Below are 6,000 nucleotides of genomic sequence, written 5' to 3'. Positions count from 1 at the left end.
CTTTGTGGAGTGAACACTTGCTTCAGAGCATTCATTGGAAAGTCATAACGTGAACTTTTCGAAACAGTACTTTTCTCCATTTTTCATATATTTTTATGGGGTTTTGCCTGGCTTTAAAAGAAAATGAGTACATAGGGTTTGGATTTTGATTTTTTTTTTTTTGGGGGGGGGGGTTTGCTTTTGTGTTTTTGGTTTTTTGTTGGGTTGGTTTTTGGTTTTTTTTCCAGAAGAATCACAGCTCACACATTAAAAAAAAAGTAGTGGCATTGCACAATAGAAACAAATGACGAAACCTGAAAATGAAAAGAAGTAGGTAGAATGGAGATAAAGATCTGCAGTACTTTTTAGTAGATAAACTACAATTATCAGATTAGAATTAAAATTCATGTGCAGAATCAAAGATGTAACTGTTACGAACCTCTCTCTGGTTAAAAGCAAAACTAAATTAAACAGAAAACATAGCAACATGCAATTAAAATACCCACGGAAGGAATTCTACTACATGAACCACGTTTAGTAACAATAAGCTGTAAGTTGTATCCCAGATTTCTATAGAAAAGAAAAGAAATTACTTCTAAGAAGTTACCCAAAACTTCTTGTGATTTGATGCTATCAGTTCATCAGAGCATAAAAAATATATTTGAACTGCGTGACCCTCATGAAATTTGGTTGGGCTTTCATGTTTGAAAATTACTATTATTAATTTATTATGTTAGGTGGAAAATTTAGTTGAAAGAACATGAGGTGATCATCTCTAATGCTTTTCACTATTTAGAGACATGAGAATAATTTGTAGTAAAGGCTTTCTCTTCAGTATTTGAGACTTGAATACAGACTCATGTTTGTGGAAACAAGACAACAGTTCCTACCTGCAGACTATTTTATTGCTCAAATTAATGCTGACAACTTTAGACATGTAAATTCAGGATGTTTAGAATTAATTTCTTACAAGCATTAGAGGAGCGACATATTGTCCCCTCAATTCAGTCTATCCATTACAACCAAGCTGAAGTAGTTAGAACTGTCTTTTCAACCGTAGGATGTGGGAGCTAAAAATTGTCGCACTTCTTTATGATCCACGTAAGGAGACTCAGTTCATTTTGACAAGTTGCAAAAGGCCCAGTTTTGTTTTCAAGTAAAGCAATGGAGAGATACAAGCTTCATTAGGAAATAAAACTGGTCCTCCACTAATTTTAAAAGCAATCCTGAAATTGAGACCACAAGCCATATGCAATATAAAACTACCATCACCATAAGAGCAATTGTGTAAATCTTTATTTCCTTAAGAACAGGGTGCAGCAAAAAAAAGATTGACCATGAAAGATGTAAACAGTTGGGAGTGCTGAATGTCAGCTGTAGACAGGAATATCTTTCTTAACAAGGATCTCAACTGATTTTTCTTCCCACTTTTGTTTCTCATTTATATTTGACATTTATTATGCAGGTGCAAGAAACAACTCTTGCTAGATCTCAGATACGAGTTTGATTTTAGAACATGGATCTAGTATGCAGCAATTAAATCACAAGCTGAACTCTTTTCTTTGACCTGAAGAAATCCATTTTCCCCAATTTCTTCTTGGTTGTTGGGTTTTTTGGGGGGGCTTTTTTTTTTCAGATTTTAGAAATAAGACTGAATTACATAGAAACTTATTGGATTTATGCCAAATAATTTGAAGGATGTTTTGCAGTGGGAGTTGACTATGTTTTTTTCCAGAAAGGTTTAGAATTACTCCCTTTCCAAATGTATCCTGAAGCACATACTTCTGCTATCTGCATCTAACTCTAGCAACTGAGTTTTATGATAAAATCAGAAAACTATAGAATGCTGAAACATTTTACATCCAAACCATCTAATTTGCTTTTGTCATAATTGATAATAGAAAATATTGCAAAAGTACATATCTCATGTGTAACACCTTGCCACCCTATAGAGAGCTGAGAAGCACTAGTGCTTATCACTGCAACCCTGATTTATGACATCTGGCACAAGTAGTCCCATGGATTTAAGGGGGATTATTTCCATGAGCAAACGCCGCCTAAAGTGCAAGATGCCTATAGAAATTAGAAATAAGCCTCCCTAGTGCATAATTGTTCCCTGAAAACACTTCCTATATGACATTGTCAGGTTAAGCTTTTAATATTTCAACATATCTTTTTGCACTGTTAATGCTGAAGGACCTTCTCTATTTTATTATCTTTTCATCCTCCAGATGAAAATGTTTCTGATATTCCTGTTCCTATTTTATTGATTATGTGAAGTATTCCATACTAATCATATATAAGTAAAACACAGATCTACGCTCATGTTTAGTGCATCATTCAATTGTTTGATTTCTTTCATGATAGTAACTCTTTTATTTGTTGCATATTCCTACTGTTGCTAAACACTTCAAAAATCACTATGGTTGTAGCCTCAGAAGATAGAACTGCACAACATTTCACAGTTCATCATTTCATATGATTAGAGTAGTGTTATATAAAATTTGCAATGGCATTTTGTACAGCAAGCTGACAATTATTAACAATATATTTTTCCCTATCCTGTTTGTGCAACTCTATCATTCATAGAGGGTTACAACTGAGTTAATTTTCAGAAAGAGTGGTTTGAAAGAGGTCTTGAGCTGGGCTGCTTATGAACACAGCCTTTTCTCTTATTTCTAATTAGTGTGAAATGGTTCCAAACAGGAGTCAGCACTGCAGAAGTCTGCTACACAAAGCCAGCCTTGTTAACGGACACAGGGAACAGTTTGTTTTACTGAATAAACAACTTTGTCATAGTGCTTTTCAAAAAGAATACAATCCAGTTTACCAGCTGCCCTCTGAATGTCGAATACTGTTGATGTGCATCTGGATGTCTTTCCTGAGGATTAGAAATCCTTATTCCTATTTTGAATCCCAGGTCTACTTAGTGAGAGATTCAAAAGAGAATCAGTCATAAAAGAACTTTTTTAAAATTTTTTTCAGCTGGTATGTCTTTTTTTTTTTTCCCATAGAATTAAACTGAGACCTTGCCATTGGTTATTTTTTCTTAAACTTTCTTTTGTGTCTTGCATAGTCAGAAAGTACTGATTCTTAATAGCTGAGGAAGATATATTAGCAGAGGTCCTCCTGTAAGTTTTACACCATAAAATGTCCTGTTCTGTCTCAGGATAGGTAGTGGACATGTTCTTTTGGAGCTTCTACAGTAAAGCAGGTTCTACAAATTTCAGTTGTCCAATAATACCAGACCTGATCAGATGTTTTACAGACATTACTATTAACGTTGCATATAGGAACAGATCTTTTCAGCAGACAAGGAAGAAATCTAAAAGTCTGCCTTTGGTATTGATATCAGCATTGGTATTAAAAGGTAAAATAGGCCACTTTCGTATATGGTGTCTTGTTTGTATGGTTTCTTTTCTCAGAAATTTGTATGGGCAGTAACCTCAGACTACATTGCATTATTTTAGTTACCTAACCTTGATCATTAGCCTGTAATCATCATATAGTATAAAATGAGGACTAGCTCGAAGGCATAACTTAATGCTAGCTAGAGATATGAGCACTTTATTGATAACCTCTCATTAAAGAAGCTCTGACTCAAGAAGAGAAGCAGAAGAGTATGTGAATGTGAACACTGTTAGTAGTAAGGATTTTTATGCACTCATTAGACTTTCTATTATACTTCCCATGTAATTAACAGGAAGTTTCCTGTTCAGTAAATGGAAGCAGAAACTGATCCTTTAAAAATTAAAATTACTCTGTATGCAATCCTGAGGCTCAGAGGGATAGCTGATAGGATGTAAAAGAAGGGGGAGCTTGTGCTACGGGAGCATTGTATCTCATGTACACATCAGTGCAAGAAATGTTTGCCACAGCAGCAGGACAAAAGGATAGCAATGTGTCCAACACGATCTCTTCTCCCAGGCGCTGTCAGCACTGTCTTGTACCTTGCCAAGTCTTTTGAGTGTACATTACCTACCCATGTGTGTGTTAATTCTAAGAGTGAAGAAAAATCCTGAGCCTGCAAGAATTTATGTGGCCTCCATTGTTTGAGAGGACATTTTAGGAGATCACAAGATGTTCTGACTGCAAAACTCGTGGAAGTGACAGAAAGGGAAACGACAAAATGCTGCGTGAAAGAAAAAAAAAGTCTTCACTGCTCCTGCACTTAGATTAAACAGAAGTTAAAGGGTCTTTGCTCAATCTGTAAACACTGCTCGCCTTCCTCAAAGTTGTGTTCTCAGCATAAGCAGATTAAAAATTCTGAGACTGCCAGGTACTATGATAATAAAATGAGGAGACAGAGTTTGTCTAACTGTTCAAAGGTGACTGTTGATTTGGTCTGGGTAACTGTGCCATCATTTATTAACTTTGGCATAGTATAAATTCTCTCCCCTTCCTCTCTTTTTTTTTTTCTTTTTTTTTTTCCCCTCTCCATCATATTTCTATTAATGAATATTTATGGCCAGTTCACTCTCTTTTTTCTTTTTTCCCTTTTTTTTTCCTTTTTTTTTTGGACTTGCTATCTGTCCTCCGCACAGTCTGAACATCTGCACCTATCAACACATCCGCAAAGTAGAAGGACATAGATTCAGAGTTCTCCAATAAGAAGAATGAACATTGCAGCTATGATACAACCATTTAACACATAGTTTGATGGAGACCTTTGAAAAGGAAATGACACTTGTCTCAGCTCTGTATCTTTCCCAGCTTTGGTGACTTGAGCTGTACTCTCTAATTTGGCATTAGAATACAGTTCAGAATGCAAAATAAGTATTTTTTCATTTCTAACCACTTCACAAAAGAACTATACGAGCTTGTAGACCACGTAAGTGTATAAGGAAGCTGAAATTAAGATTTATATATAACATGGCAGTGTTGTTGATTTGAAAGAATGAATATACTAGTTGCCTCCCTTCTTCCCCACCCCCCACAGCATCAGGCAGAATGCCTGGGTCTTACGATTTCAAAGTCTTGATAATATAAAGTGTGTGATTCGTTTACTTTCTAGCATTGAAAGGTTGAAAGTCAAGCAGTAGATATCTTTGGGTCTGTCACAGTGGAAGACACAGACATGAAAGAGATACATGAGAGAGTCTCTGTACTGAATGCTCCTCCCTTTACTGTATGATTCCCTTACCTGTAGTTAGCCTAATTAAACTGAATAGGGGACTGTTCTTAATTGGCTCCCTGCTCTATTAAGTAATGCAGATTACACAATTTAAGAAATTTGCATTTCTTGGAATCTAATCCATCCTCTCAATGGTGAGCTTGGATTTTTTTTTTTTCTTGGTTTTAAATGTTTCTGTGAGAGGCCAAAGACCCTGAAAGACGTCATACAGACAGATTGGAAAATAAACATTTTCCTGTAATTTCTTTCATTATTTATCTTTTCCCCCTCTGTGAAAAGTGTGTTACCAGAGGAATCAAGAATGCAAACGTCCTGAAATTTCTCCACAACTGAATCTACAGGCCAGATCTGAAGAAGTTAACCTATGGAGATTAAAGTTTTTGTTTTCACCATTCTGACAGAAAAAGCTTCAGCCAACTAGAATACTGAATTTCGGGGAGTTCTGTGCTCTGCAGTACAAACCGATTGCAGGCTGCAGTATGAACTGATATCTTTATAGTTAGAACTTCAAAAATTCTGGCCACTATTATTATTTTCCAATCAATTTTTGCAGTCAGCAATGATCATAGGATTTTAAAAAAGAAATTACTCATGTGCATGAGACCACTTACTCCAACAGCTACTGGTGTAGTAATGTTCCCAAGCTCATGGGACATTTTCCAGGGCCTTAGTCTGTATGTTCATCCAGTTTTCGTCATTTCTCTACTGTCTTGGAAACTGGAAACTTTGTTTTAACTTTCACTGAATAATTCTTGGAGAGATCAGAGGTTCTCATTTTAAGGTTGGGATAGGTAATTTCTCTAGTAAGCTATTTGTTTGAGTTCAGATTTAATGCTTTCAGAAAGACTTTGTCAACATATGTCATCATTTCCAAAGCCACCTTCATG

This window comes from Grus americana, chromosome Z (assembly GCF_028858705.1).
Source record: "Grus americana isolate bGruAme1 chromosome Z, bGruAme1.mat, whole genome shotgun sequence".
NCBI lineage: Eukaryota > Metazoa > Chordata > Aves > Gruiformes > Gruidae > Grus > Grus americana.
The sequence above is the reverse complement of the archived record's forward strand: the minus strand, read 5'-3'. Positions refer to the sequence as shown.